Source organism: Anser brachyrhynchus, assembly GCF_964034855.1.
Source record: "Anser brachyrhynchus genome assembly, chromosome: 2".
NCBI lineage: Eukaryota > Metazoa > Chordata > Aves > Anseriformes > Anatidae > Anser > Anser brachyrhynchus.
Window position 1 is genome coordinate 20,946,642 of NC_137695.1, and position 15,888 is coordinate 20,962,529.

The 15,888-nt window shown below is 35.0% G+C and overlaps 1 protein-coding gene and 1 long non-coding RNA gene across 2 annotated transcripts in view; one reads left to right on the forward strand and one right to left on the reverse strand.

Annotated features, from left to right (window-relative positions):
- The window catches only part of PLXDC2 (plexin domain containing 2), a 268,291-nt gene that overhangs the window by 173,308 nt on the left and 79,095 nt on the right, over positions 1–15,888 (reverse strand). The gene's annotated exons all lie outside the window — the stretch shown is intronic.
- LOC308190197 overlaps positions 1–15,888 on the forward strand; it is a 41,037-nt gene that overhangs the window by 5,598 nt on the left and 19,551 nt on the right. The window contains exon 2 of the long non-coding RNA XR_013946996.1: positions 1–15,888. This exon is cut by the window's right edge and continues 19,551 nt beyond it. This is a non-coding gene — a long non-coding RNA (uncharacterized lncRNA).

Below are 15,888 nucleotides of genomic sequence, written 5' to 3' on the forward strand. Positions count from 1 at the left end.
GCTTCAGTTTGAGGAACGCAGTCAGACTGCTGTACCCCTCTCTTTCAGCACATGGCCGGAACACAGACTTCAGGAGAGGAATATGGGATGAAAGTCTGCATAATCTCAGCACTCCCCGCAACATACCATGAGAAGGTCTGTTTTTTTTTCAACCTGCTTTCATGTGTGTGTGTGTGTGCGTGCGTGCAACTGCTCTTTTTCCTGAAGACTAAGAGAATGAAAGAGAGAAAGAATTATCTATGTGACACATTGTAATCACATGCGTTAACATGTTCCTGAAAGGCACTCAGACAATAGTGCCACTCATAAGAGGCATGGAATAAGAGCAGAAGAGTGGGTTTAAGGTGTATGGTAGACTCACAGCATGAATAAAATAGACTTTATACCTCAAGAAAAGTAAACATACGGTAATTTTGATAAAACAGCAAACTCTTATGGAACACATCTCAAACCTAATATATCCAGTTGAGTACATAATAAAAATAAAGGTGTCCCAAAGGTACAATTCTTTCTCTTTATCTTGTTCACTAACATGGAATATCTCTCACATCCTTGATTCAGAGATCCCATCATAAACTGATCATCTTGAAAGTAGATAGATATCTTGGTCTTACTAACCTAGTGGAAAGCTATCCAAAAGCCTCACACAAATTTCTAAACTCAGGCCTAGATGTATTCAGGACTAGTATATATTTACTTGTTCTTGTGCCAGTACTATTCATCTTAAATAAGTCTTTGCCTCTGTTATTTACCCTACTAATCATGCATGAAGATCAACCAGCTCAACCTTCATTTAAGAATGCTAAATAAGACAAGTCCTTTCAGTTTGCTCACTCTTGACAGCTTTCCATTTCTTTTTGCGTTTCCTTCAGTGCCTATTCCAGTTTTAGTTAATCCCTCCAGAAGATGGAAGACCTAAGCTTTGTGCAACACTACAGAAAAAAAAAGTCTTACCAGTTCTCTGCACAATGTAATTAGTTCCTATTTACCAGAACTGCATCAAATATCACACTTTATTACCACATCACCATTGCAGCATGTTTATATCTGTGATCCTTCAAAAATTTCCTTCACATACCTTGGCAGATTAACAGAAGCGGAAATCTACCATACTGGATTTCTCTTCTGAAGTGCCTACTTTACTCACAAACCAAACCTGCCTTTTGATACCAGTGAGCCATTGCCTTTTTTTTTTTTTTTTGGGGGGGGGGGGGGTAAAACAAGCAACAGAAAAGAGATATTCCAAGGAATTTATATCTCATATAGGCTGTGAAAACTCTGATAATCTGGCATTTATTTTTCTCCTCAGAATGGATGGGAAAAAACAGCATCTTTGTTTAAATGCCAAAACACCCCATGGTGAATATCTGTCTTGTAATGGCTCTGAAAACAACTACCAACCTTCCTCAAACTATCCATTACATTTGCTCTAGATTTTCTTAAAGTTTCAGATATTCAGATAATCAACTTCAGATCACAAGAAACTAAAACTTGAACACTCCTAGAATGCCTAGTCCTTTGAGTAATCCATCTGGCTAACTAGAAACAGATTTGCTTTTAATTTACCTGTACTAGAATGAGACAGGATATATCAGAATGTATTATAGTCCTCCATACTATCAGTGAGCATTGTTCAGTCCCCAAAGAACTGAAGGCTTTAAAATGGGAGGATTATTCAGAGATTATACACTATTTTCCTACATGTTGAATAATTCATCAGAATTAATTCTACATATATTAACAGTTTTTTTTTCTCCTTCACACAAGTCCCAAAGATCAGTTTATGAGAATATGATGTGATTTAGATGTCTTTACCATTTATTTTTTTTTTTATAATGCTGCCCTCAGAATGGCCATCAAAATGAACAAAGTGCAAAAAGCTTTAACAAAAAAGAAAAAAAAAGTAATTGTTAGTAGCAGTCTATGGTGAGAAGTCCTCATGTTGGACAAAATCTGGTTTTCTGGATGTCAGAAGTCTATCTGAAAAAAAAAAAAAAAAACAAAACACCACCTTTTTTGTCTCCTGTCTCCTTCTCCAAGAAAGCAAACTATCAACGTAATTCCTTCTACAATAATAGTTTAATACATATAAAAGAGCAAAGTGTTACATATCCTGGATGGTTGGCACTAATCCAAAGCAGAGAAAACACAAATTGTGCTTTCAGTGTTCAAAAGCACTATTACTTTAGCAGGGTTGCTATAGGAAACTAGCAATGCTGACAGGTTTTTCTTATCTAAAATTTCCCAGACAAAGTGCAGCGATCTTATTCTTTGATGATTCCTGAACACTGTGCTTAAGCTATTAAACTAAGCTAAAAACCACTTGGGACAAAGAAAATTTTTAATATTTATGAATAGGCTTGTTAAACACATACATGTTGAACAACTGAAATCAAGAGAGCACTAGCGATGGGTTCTTCTAGTAAAAAACTGCTTGTTTTTTCCTGATCCTCTCAAGACACAATCTCTGTCCAGAGTGATACTGTCTAGCTCTTTCTAGAGATGATCAGCATGGTCCATCTGCAGTTTATCTAAACATAAGTCACAGCATACTTTGTTCACTGTCATGACTTTCTTTAGATCTTTTCTCTCCCTCCTGGTCACATATCTCACCTGACAGGCCTGGACTCTCTCACCTCATTCCTAGGTGAGGTCCCTTATGGTCTAATTCTTCTTGGCCTGGCCCAGGAAAACTTCCTGTACATTGAAAATAAGACAGGCCCCATAGATACTTGAAAACAAAACAAAACAAAACAAAACAAAACACATCTCCCTGGAACCCAAAGAACTTTAAATATACTGGACGTGTTTCACCAGAACAATAAATTAATTATTTGCTCAGTGAAAATTAAATCAGTAAGTGGCCTAGGCAGCTTGGTCAAGAACCTCAAAAATATTTAGAAGATTTGATATTCAATATCCATAACTGCCATTGAAATAAGGAAAACATTTAATGATTTAAGCTATAAGCTCTTACTTAAAGATTGCCCTTTCATTGTCAGTGTAGCTGAGACAGTCAGCAAAGGCCTCACTGGTCCTGGGAGCAAAGAATCACAATCCCACTGCAACCATTTTTCAGAGATTTGTCAAATAAACATTTCCAGAAATTTTGGCCGGCTCTCTTTTCTCCTGGGTTAGGAGACACTTTCAAGCTTTCTCTCTTGTTTAAACCTTTGCCTTATGATCTTGCCAGCCCACCTGGACTGAGGTTGACATTTCCCTGTTACTACACTCCCACTGCTCTCATGGGGCTTCTTGGTGACATCTTGTCTTTGAAACTGTTCTGTGTCTGTCCTATTTTCTTCCTAAGAGCTTTGTCAGTAACTCCAGCTGATCGCATTGAATAATATCAAGTGGGTAAAGTAATACTAAATAGCAAAGATACAGCAACAGAAGCAAAAACTATGTTTTTATTCAATACACATTGCTTAAAGCAAAGGTGAATACCGTATCCTACAAGTTATGAGAGTACAGCTGGGCAAGATGACAGCATATCAAATGTAAGAAGAGAGGAATATGTTTGAAGTAGAGTTCCCAGTTTTGATAAAAAATCAGACCAGAAACACATATTTCAAGCTCTTGGCAGGGTTGTCTCACTGTTCTTCTGTCACTTCATTCACTGAAAGTTAGTCCATGTATCTATGATGACTATTCTGGTGCTGACGTGCTACATACAAATATAACCGATTTCTGAATATTTCTTTTTTTTATGTATATATAGTAAATTGAAATAATTTAAATAGAAAACTCATTAAAAATAATAATCATTCTCTGTTTCTAAAATTAAGATGTAGATGTAGTACATATTATTATTTCATGGAAATATTAATATGCTTAAAAGCAGCCCGTTTCTTCTTTCAGAGGATTCAGTGTAGCTGTGGTTTGAATTCAGCATTCTTCACATGTGAACAACCTGGCTTGTTTCATTCTCCAGTGAAGCCTCTGACTGTGGTGGATTTACAGACGGCTGTCCCTGCTCTCTTTATATAGCATGCCTGCCATGTTTCCTTTTCATCCCATCTTCCTTCTTGTTTCCCAGCCTATTATTTGTTTGTCTTTCTTCTCTTCCCTCCCTTCTCACCCATTTTCTTCTCACTTTTTTTTTTTTTTTTTTTAATTTTATTTTCCCCTACCTTTTTTCCTCACTAGGATTCATTTTCCTCACTAGGGAACAAAAACGCTTCTTGGCATGGGGGCCTTCCGATGACTTCAACAAGCCACACTAGAAACTTTTTTTGAACTTAGAACTTTATGTTCCTGGTGTAAAAATAATCGCAAAAAAGAAGTAAGCACTGGTGTCTGGTCCTGCCTTTTTTTTTTTTTTTAACTTCACAAAAACAAAACAAAACAAAAAAACACCACCACCACTAAAAAAAACATAGCTCTTTTCATATCCAGATGGAGTTTTTAACACAGTAAAAAAGCCAAGGACAGTGTAAGTGTAAATAGTGACAATTATTGAGGCAACTAAGACAAAATAAGGCAATGGGTTTGTTAGTGCTGTTATTTGCTGAAAAACACAGCACCAGGCTAAGGAATTTTGAATTCCCATACCTCATCTCCAAGCTCTTAACTCTGAAGTAGTTTATACCTGAACAGAGAAAAGTGATTTATTTAAATACTACTTTAAGAGAAGAGATCTATCACAATTTCAAACACTTGTTCTCAATTTAGAAAGGGTCATTATGACCCTTATTTCTCAGATTTACATATGTAGTGCAAACGTGCAGGTGCACACATACACTGAGGAGTACGTCAGACTGGGGAGTCATACTTCCACTCTCACTGTCATACTTCCACTCTCAATAACACTTTCTCTGTACCTGCGAAAGGATGAAGTACTCTGCATATTTCCTGTGAAACTTTACATTAGCTTGTCAAACACCATTCAACAAGTTTTTATCAGCTCTAAACTATGTAAAGTCAAATAAAGAATATCTAGAAAAAGAAAGATTAATTATTGCAGCAGTTTTTGGAAACGCACCTTGGCTGTTTTCCCTCCATCTCCAACAGTGAAAGAAATGTGGAAAACAACAACAACAAACTAACAAACAAAGAAACCTGAAACCATTAACTCTTTGCAAAGGCCACTCCATGACAAAAGATTAAACCTGTTCTCATCACTATGCCCTTAAAAACAACTCTTGTTTAATTCTGACAAGACTTAAAAAAGTGTGGTAGTACATGAATGTGGAATATTCTCCAAAAAAAATAATTAAATAAAGCATCTTTTCATGGTGCTGAAAAATGCAGACAAGTGAAGTAAAAGGCTTTGCAATATATGGTTCATAAAATATTTACACAGTGCATACTGAGAACAGAAATATTAAGTGTCCCAAACTCATTTTACAAGGAATATTAAAATAGCATAGATCAGATTAAATGCAATGTAAAAACTCTGATCAGATATATGTAACATATTTTGATTTTGTAATAGGTATTGTTGATCTACATCACGTAGCAATTCTTACAAAAAATATTTAGTCAATATGTTGAAGCAACTTCTTTGCCAAGAGGAGTAAGCAACAAGACAGCAAGCTTTTTTGGACTGAGAAAAGGAAGCTAACTTTCAAACGTTTGTTGCTGACAGCTACTCACAACTGCTAAATAAGCTTCTAAGGATGCCACTGTGACAGGTCCTACTCCGTATATCTAAATGGCATCTGCCACCAAGAATTCAGGCTTCTTCATAGGTGTAAATGTGGCACTAGAATTTGCTAAACTTGTTAAATGACTTTGTTCGTGAAGCGTATGTAGCCTTGGGTGTGCAAACCTTTGGAGCATGATAATTATAGATTTAATATTAATCCTGACTTGAGAAGAGAATCATTAAAAGAAAACAAAAACTACAACAACTAAAACAAAACAGCAAATCTTGCTGTCTACCACAGCTTCAGCACTACAGTAAATTCATAAATATCATAACATTCTTACTGCAACCTGCAGGTCATGTAAGTAGAGACAGGTAACAAGGCTTTTTGCAAGAGAAAAGGCTGTTTGTTGTTGTTGTTGTTTTGGTTGTTTCTGCCATTAAAGCAAATACTTCATTAAAATTAATATTTATAAAATAACCAACAAGTATAATAAGTAAATAGTACTTTTTTATTTTCTGGTGTTCAAATTTAAAAAAAAAAAAAGTTTCACAAATCCTTTGAGATGTCAGATGTTCAAAATATTTTCCATGTGAAAATTTTCCAGATTTCACCAATATAGAGGGGGAAAGGGAGAAAGAGAAAATGTTTGCATCTATAGTAGCTCCAAAAGTTCCAAAAGCTCCAAAAACATGTTTTCATTCTGGTTTTTGAAATAAGAGGAGTTTGGACAGGGAATGGAAGTATCCTTTCCTTGAAATTTCAAGAATAACCTTTTTAGCTAGAAGTAGGAAATCAGATAACATCGGTACACCTCCCACTGGCACAAAGGCTTTTTGTCTACTACATCAGAGAATATGAAAGTTGGATCTCTGTAATGCTACCGTGCTTAACAAGACTCATGGATCATCTGTGATTAAATGTAGGTCACATAAAATGACACCTACAAAGCTTCCAACTTTAGTGAGATTCAAGTGTGATAGTGATTAGATATGGGTCACATAAAATAACCTCTGGATTCCAAAAAAAAAAAAAAATCAGAATAAATTTGCATTTCAAGCACACACACAAATGGATACACATATTCACATTATAACTGCTGGAGATTAACTAGCAGGATATTCCTATGTTTGCTAATAACAATTAAGAGGTTGTGAAGTAGGCATGAGCATGAACAGTAATATCTCATAAATCATGGCCTTTACTAGCAGGTAAGGATGGTACCGCTGCTCCTCTCATGCGGGAGTGCTAAAGGAAGAAGTTCTGCACTTCATCCACATCACTGGTGACTAAATATGTTCCCACACTTCAACAGCACATGATGTCTAAACATCACACTATCTTTATGAGCATTTGGGGGAGTTATAAGAAAATAAAAAAGGGGAATGTTTCCCTCCCTATCTTTCCAATTCTTCAAATTATGTCAATAAGTAAAAATAAACAGGGCAGTGCACTGCTGCATGAACTCGCTGAGGGACAGATAGGCAAGAGAATAACTGTCTCCTGTGGCACAGAGAAAGCAGACTTGAGCGTCAAAAATATAGTTCCTCACATCAGCTGCTGCTGCTTCTTTGAACCAGGAGCTGAGAGAGGCCCACTCATTCACATGGGTGGGCTGAGAATGAAACATGATCAACTTCTGTTAGTACTGCTTTCAGAAGGTTAACCCATGGCATGTCACACACACAAAAAAAACACACCACAAACAAACAAAAAAACTCCTTTTTTTTGCATTAAAAACAAACAAAACCCAACAAAACTGCCTCCAATTCCCCAGAGCTCAAGCTTGTTTTTGAAATCTTTAGAACAAAATGTCAGATGCCACAATAAGACATCAGAAAGTTTGTAAATTCATGCTTGTCTATAATGAAAACATTCCTTTTACAGCATTTTAAGAGCTAAAGGTATTTTTTCTTTTTACAGATAAAGTCATACTGATAAACTGAATATACACATACTGCAGTCTTTCTCAGCCTAATAAGGGTATCTTGTCTATATGAATATTACCTGATGCTTTTCACCTACCTTTTATGTGTACTCTAAACCAATGATGTTTTTTCCTACTTCTCTTTGCCTGACTTACTTTTTAAACATGAGGCTTTAGGAATACTATGACACATATTTCTGTTGGATTTCTGGACTTCTGCTAAAGTGATCTGTTCATTCCTACTCTTGCATATGCGCTTATTTCAGAGCAATAATATCAAAGAATCACAGAATCATCTAGGTTGGAAGAAACCTCAAAGATCAGTTAGTCCAACCTCTGACCTAACACTAACAAGTCCTCCACTAAACCGTATCACTAAGCTCTACATCTAAATGTCTTTTAAAGACCTCCAGGGATGGTGACTCAACATTCTAGCATAGTAGATTATTCACCTTTACAGTGGAAAGCCTACCTCTAAATATTTCAGGATAAGGCCTCACGTGAAAGTATTTGTTGAATGTTCCTTGAAAGAGTTGACATTTTCAGAAGATTGATTTTGAATTACAAGTTGAATAGATTTGCTAGGAGTACTAGCAAGTATATTGACAAAACATAGAATTCTGTCATCTGTTGTCAATGTTGTCCTTTGACCTCTGAAATCCTGTGAGAAAACTAGCAAAATGCACTTCATTAATGAGTTTATTTGAATCAGAAGAACAATACAATTAACCCATCAATTAATTTGGCTTCCAGTTCTAGTTTGAACTTGAATTTCCATGTCCTTTTGTTACTTTCACTTCGGGTACTGAAATCACGTTTTAACTCAATCTCCCTCAGCAACCTAGAATGAATAATTAGAGGACAATTGAAGAACTAGCTTACGACATTTATTACCAAGACCACTTAAGTATGTGCTTAAGTCCTAGTGTTACTTAACTTAAACCATTTGGTGTCTTGAATTGTAACAGATTGTGTTTGTACTTGATTAAGTGCTGTCCTAAACAAGGCTCATACAGCTAATTTTATAAAATCTGGTAAATACTTACGTAATTTGTTAACTTATTTTAGCTTGAGATTATAGTAAGATATTGTGTAAAGTGGTGGGCAGTCTTTTTTACTAATTCTTATCTGGTTTTATGCTAAAAAGTGAACATGATTTGAAATAGGGTCCTCAGACTTATCCCTATTAACAGGCTTAGAAGAAGCAGGTTTATAAAAGCACAGATGTTCTGCTTATTTATTCTTATCTGTCCTTGCTTTCTGTATAGTTCATAGACAACAGTGGAAGGGACAGAGCAAAATATGCAACTCACTGCAGCCACTTACAGAAAAGTCTTTGACAATCCTACTTCTGACATATAACTTGTAGATGAATTGGTTAATATATGTATTACCTTTTAAAGAAAATATGAAACTTTAAATACTAAAACCAAGACTAGATAATAATTAAAAGAGAAAAACTATGCTTCAAGGACTACTTCCTGCAAAGACTTGTGCAGGTGCTTCTACACAAGAAATAGACTCATTAAAGTTAATGGGACAACTCACTGTGTTTTAGAGTGTGCAGATTTAAATCAAAATGATTGGAATCACCAGATTTAATCAGGAGTTAAATAAGCAAGCAGAAAAGCTTAACCTAAATCTTTGAATTTAATTTTGTTTTTATACGTACATTTTTTTTTTTCCTAAAAGCAAATTTGAGCCTCTTTGGCTGATTTAATTTTGCACCTGTTCTTGCAGACACAGAGTATTAAAAACAATGAATCCATAAGCAGTGACCAATAGTTACTTACTCCACCTTTAGTCAAACTCTTAATACTTACATTTCATTAATTATGAAAATAGTGAGTACAATATTTCTAAGTAGTTAGAAATGTGTATGGGTGGAAAATTGAATCTCAGCTTAAGCTAACTAGAAAAAAAAATATTAAACTAATTTAGTCAAGGAGTAATCTCATTAACTTCATCCATCTAAAATTTAAGCACTAAGTCTTAACAAGTTATTGTGGCTCTGTTTGTAGTCAGTGGAGATCAGACGATTCTTCTCTCTAATGACGAGATGATTTGCCATCTGTAATGGCTATTTGTTGTTCCCACTGACTAAAGACAGAAGGCAAAATTTATGCTTACAATTCAACAACTAATGCTAGGTGGGATGATACTCATGTATTTAATCTAAACATTTACATTTGCTAGAGACATAATAAAAATATAAAATCTACCAAAACTTCTACTATTAAGTAAATTAGGTAATTTTAAATGCAAAGGAAGTACTATCTATATTTTTAAAATATTCAAATAGGTTCAATTCAATTCAAATTTTGGTTAGTACCTCTTTAAAATATTATAACAAGTAAGCAGTGTTCTGTCTCATACAGTATTTAGGCTAGAAATGAAAGATAAGAACAACTTTCAGGCCATTCTAATTTCAAAATGAGCAGAACTCACTAAATAAACTGAAATGAAATAATTCTGTGCAGATTAGGGTATTTGTATCAGAAGTTGATTTTCTATTTCAGCAAAGTTAAGTTTCAGGCCAATGATTTCCAGTGGTTCACTCATTTGCCTTTCTAAAAAGCTTTTGCCTCAAATATATATATATATATATATATATATATGCATATATATATATTTATGTGCTGGGAATTGGCTCTAGGCAAAACAAATGTCCAGAAAGTGTTCATACATAGGAGCATATAAACTCATTATAATTTTATGTGTATTTTTTTTTTCATTATGCAAATATAAGCCAGAGTTAAAATAAGCATTTTGCAACCTATGTTATACAATGCTTCATCTAGAGAACACATATTTCTTTAAGTTTTAATGTATTTCTTGGGGACAAAAAGTATTAGAGACAAAAAAAAACCCTACAATAAACAATTAGTAGATCTCTTGTAGAACATCCAAAGAAAGCAAAAACTTAATGCATGTCTTTTGCTTCTATTTCAGAGCTTTAAAACAAACAATTAGAGTAGTGTTTGTTAGTAATTGCTTATTACATTTCCTATGCCTGATGAAAATACTATAGAAAAACAAACCAAACAAACAACAACTACAATAACAAAAGCTTGAGAATTCTGCCTGCTGGAGCTTCTATTAAGTAGAAAATCACATCTATCCTGCCCCTGAGGTGTTCTGCTAACAATGTACTGCTGTAGACAATAAAGTGCTGTTTGGATGCTTGTTCTTTTCACAGCAAATTTACTGCCAAAATGAAAACCAGACTTATTAAAAACCTCCCCCTCCCACTGAGATCTCTCTTTCTATAACTGAGTCATGCAAACACAGATATTTAAAAGCTCACAATCTCAGAGGACACTCTTTAGTAAGCCCAATTAATAAAATGAAGCTTTATGGCTGAAACATGCAAGGTTCTTAGAGACCCTCCACACATAAATAAAATTAAAAAAAACACATGAACTTATCCCTCTTTATGAAAAAGATGAGAAGAAACATCCTACTTGAACAAGAGAGTGCTGTAATAACATATTTAGGATAAAGCAAAATTGATGCACAATATCTGAAATTGAGAATATTTCAATTGAGAAGATACTGCAGGAAGTTATTTATTGTCAGCTCTATCTAAGCAAAACATGAAGAAGGATTCTTATCATAAAATTAATATATCACAACACCAGTTACAAAATAATTTTGAGACTTTGCAGTAGTCCATTTTGATATATTATTCTGTTGTAGACACTATGATAACACTAGATCATGAAAATATAACAATGAGCATAACAACCTTGAATTATCCTTGATGGCTTTCTCTGAACCTTTTCCTATTCTACTCTACCATTTTTGGGGAACAGGAGACCAGCACGGCACAGAGTATTCAATGTAGAAGTGCCTTGTGTAACTTTACAATTGCACACTGCTGCTCTCTGTTTAGTTTTCTGTTACCTTCCTAGTAAGCCTTAAATTTCTATTTGTTTTTGGACTACTCCTATACATCTATCTGAAGCTTTCATAGAAATATCCACCCTGACCCACAGATCTCATTATTCAGCATTGTTGGTCAGCAGCTCAAGGTCCAAGGTCCATCTTTCTATTTTTTTTTTTTTTTTACTCCATAAGTGTCCCTTTCCCTTTCCTTTTCCCTTTCCCTGAATTTAATCTACATGCCATTGACTCCAGGTGCCTTTTATAAAAAAACAGCTCCACATTTGTTTCCCTCTAGTCCTCAAAGTCCAAGGCAGTTAGCAAAAGGGTAAGTACTTTTCCTGTACTCACCCATGAGTTCCAAGAGAAGTTTTTGCTGAATACCATCTCATCCTTGAATTTACTACTTTTTGTCAATGTCTCAGAACATTTTCTAAAGTCTTTTTATTTTCATCCAATTCCACATCCCCCCCCGAAAAAAAAAAAAAAATCCACAAGATTTCTTCATTCTTCTCCAATCATAAAATTTTCATTGTGAAAATCTCTACTGTTTCTTTAGTTATGGTGAACAGCAACACAAAGACCTCATTTAGCTTTGCTGTTATGGTCTTATCTTCTCTTTTTGTATTGCAATTCTACTGGCTGTACAGGCATTCTTGCAGACTTGTTGCTCTTAGTGTGCTAGAAGAAAGCTTTACTATAGTTTTGATTTCCTTTACTAATGGTTCCCCAAAACAATGTTTATCAGAAAGCAATTCTCCAATGTTTTCAAAATGTCCTACAGAAAAAAAGCTTGTAAATGATTCACTACAGCATAGATAGGAGTCACCTGACCTGACCTGGAACATGTCAGAGTTAAAATTCTACATATGAGTTTGTTATCTAGTCTTCTGCTAAAATCAGTGTGTGCAGCCGAGGAAACTGTCCACATAGTTTATCCTAGCTGCATTAGAACAGATAAGTTGCTTCTAGAGATACCTTACTCCCTCTACTCATTACACAGGGAAACCATATTTTAAATGATCTGCATATATATAGTCTAACATCTAGAATATAAGAAATACTAATAAAATCAGAGGAATGTTTAGTTGCTCCCATACAACATGATCTCACCAGTTAGTTGAAGTTACTATTGTGTAAGTTGTCAGTAAACTAAAAATATTAGAGCAGTACCTATCTGGAAAAAAAGGAAGCTTATATTCATCAAAGTCTTAAAATTACTGGACATATTTACAAAGGTAGAAATTGTGGAAATTCTTAAATTATTAGAAACCTGTTTTCCAAAAGTGATGTTCAAATTCCCCTTCATTACAGTAGTTTATGACTCTTAAGTTTCTTTATAGCGGCACTGTCGAGTTTACGTACCTATGAGAACACTGTGAAGTCCAGCCATGGAAGATCTTCAGTCAGAGACATCTAAACACCATAATCTTTTTAACACTAAGGTAACAGAAGCATATCACTACACATGCTATTCAACTGCTCTTGAGAGTAATTACTACAGTTACTCGGGCAATTTTAAATACACTACTTCATTTCAAGAAGGATTCTCTGTCTAATGTTCATGCAACAGTGTATAAAAAATAACACTTGAATTAACAGAACACCATTAAATTGATTAGAGTTATAGTGGCTTCAACTGTGAAATAATTTAAATGTGAGAGTTGAAGAATCAACAAGTAACTTCATAAATGGAAATTGGTAGACGTGGATGTGGTGGCCACTGTGTTTCTTCTGAGTATCTGCACATGGCAATTTCAGGAGTGTTTCCAAAGGAAGATAAAATAAAACCATTTGTGCAGAATGAAAACTGGATTGTCACTTGCAAAGCATCTCATGTAGGAGGCAGTACTAACGCAGTGATTCCTAGGAAATCACCAGATGTGGATGGACTTCTCCATTCCCTGATCTCCCTTAAGCAATCTCAGCAAACTCTGAATTGTCTTTCTGCATGGTGAAGACTGCTCTGAGAAAATGCAGCTCTCCCTCTGTAAGCTTGTCGTCACTGAGAGAACTCAAAGGTAACTTCATGGCTAGAAACTCCTATCTACTTTCCTACTATCCTGATCTCTTAAAGAAACAGATACTTATTAATAATGTTTCCCCTTTCACTTCCAGGCAGGAACTGATGCAGTGGATTGGAGAGTTGTTTCCCTGGCAAAAAAGTGACTCAAGGATCCCTAAGATTACTTAGCTTTAACCTCTTCCCCTTGCAAATCTAAAGCACTCTCTGCCCTCTCTGCTGATATTATGGAGCCATGCCTATTTTTATTTTTTTTTTTCTAAACAATTTATTCTTTAGAGGTAGTAAATAGCAAGCTGTTTGGGACTGCCACCTTTGACAATTCACCTAAATTATAGGAGGTGAACAATTAGTGCTAGGTATGTGCAAAAGTTTGGATGTGGTTTCAGGCACTGAAGGTAGCACCTCCATTAAGAAAGAGAACTGGAAATTGCAGGCTCTGTTCAACAAATTCAAGGCACGACTGGTTGCCACTAGTTGGTAACTCAGACCATCCTAATGTAAGTATCTAAACTCTTTCTCTCCCCATCAGCTCAAGACAGAACCTACCTCATTAAGATAAACTTAAGTTGTGGTCAAATAAACAGAAGTAAACATTTTGCATTTCACAGTGATTATTTCAAGAAACCTAGCCTCCATCAACAGAAGCAATATAGATTCAAAAAAAAAAAAAGTAATTTAAAAATCCATGGATGCTTGAACTGTTGAAAACTATAAGAGTGTCCCAAATGTAACTTAAAAACAAACAAACAAACAAAAAACAACCAAAGAACAACAAAAAACAAGTAACAGATGGAGAATTAGATCTATACAGGAATTACAAACATGAAAATACTAGGGCATGCAAAGTGTAATAACAACAACAACAAAAAAAAACCTACACAGAGGAAAACAATGCCTCTTTCAAGTTTTCTAATCAGCTCTAATTATCAAGAATAATTAATCCTATTTCAGAGGCAGACATCTAAGACCAGCCTTGGCGATGGGAATTGGAAATGCCATTAGCTAGCATCTACAGTAAGCCCAATACTGAATCAAACACCCTAACTCCAGAGGACCAGCACGAGAGCCTGCTTACTCTGTAGTTCTCCAGTTTAAGACTTCACTATGACTCTGAGCAAAGGATCCAGCCAGAGAACCAAAGTGACATTTGTTCTCCTTTCAGGAAAAAAAAAAATTAAATAAAAGTGTTTACAATGTGAAACGTTCCCTTGACAACAATTCTGAGACCTTCACGATGTCTCCTGGCACCTCTCCACTGCTTGCTGTTTTTATGAACAGCAAGACAGATAAGTCATCATGTTCCATTTTATCTATTTTCTTTACAGTGAAATTGTATGTTCCCCTGGCAGTACGAGAACTAAATACAAACATACATTTTATTAAAATGCTCCTTTTAAAATAATAAAATTAAAGGGAAATAGTTTCTAAACCTTTACTAATGTGGATTTCTGGGCATCAAAGTAAAAAACAAACAAACAAACATGTTGGGTAACTAAATATGAGGCCTGATCACCAAAGATAATGAATGTTGCCAGGTCTGTTACTACTGTTACTATTTGCAGTCACCCTGACCCAGCAATCTGTACATCTAAATGTCTGATCTTCATGACGTATACAGGATCCAAGCATCAAAACCCTGGGTATCCACTTCCCTGTCTTGTAGCCACTCAGTCTACTCCTCAGTTTGAAATACAGGTGCAATGACAAGACCACTGTGCTTGATAATCAATCAATAAATAAATAGTGTAACACAAGGGAAAGTTTTTAAGCTGTTAACTGATACAGTTTTAAACATACTTCCAAGGACTGCCAAGGTTAACATCTGAATGGATTGTCTACCATGTACAACTCAGCATGGTTATAGTATTTTATAGTACAAAAGTATTTGTTTTCTTGTTTTGTTTTTCAGTTGAATTTTTTTCTTTTCTTTCTTTCTTTCTTTCTTTTTTTTTTTTTCAATTCAAACTATTAAGTAACAGTTTTGGAGAATATTACTTTGAGATATATCAAAGTGTTTTAAAAATAGGAAAAACGTAATTATCTTTATTAAGAAGATTCAGAAAACAAATTCTGAGCATATAGAGTTTTGTCTACAGTTGTGAAACATGACAGCCATCCTGGTACCAAAGACAGGGTAAATACAGAGGTGTGTTTGGGACCTATGTATGCTTGGAGCAGAAAGTATTTGTTGCACCGGCACTGTTGTTGACATGAGATAGTTAGATTATACTAAAGTCATGCATGCCCATGCACAGGGTAGTCATCTTCATCTTCTATGTGAACATATCCACAGCCTAATATAGGTGTTAGGTGATGCATAATGACAGGTGATTTAATTTTAGTCATATGTAAACAACACAGGAAGAATTTATATACAAAAGATAAGTGGAAGGTATTTAACTTAAAGTGTGTTAGAAAAAATGTTACAGAACTTACTATGTGCTAAACAATGAAAAATA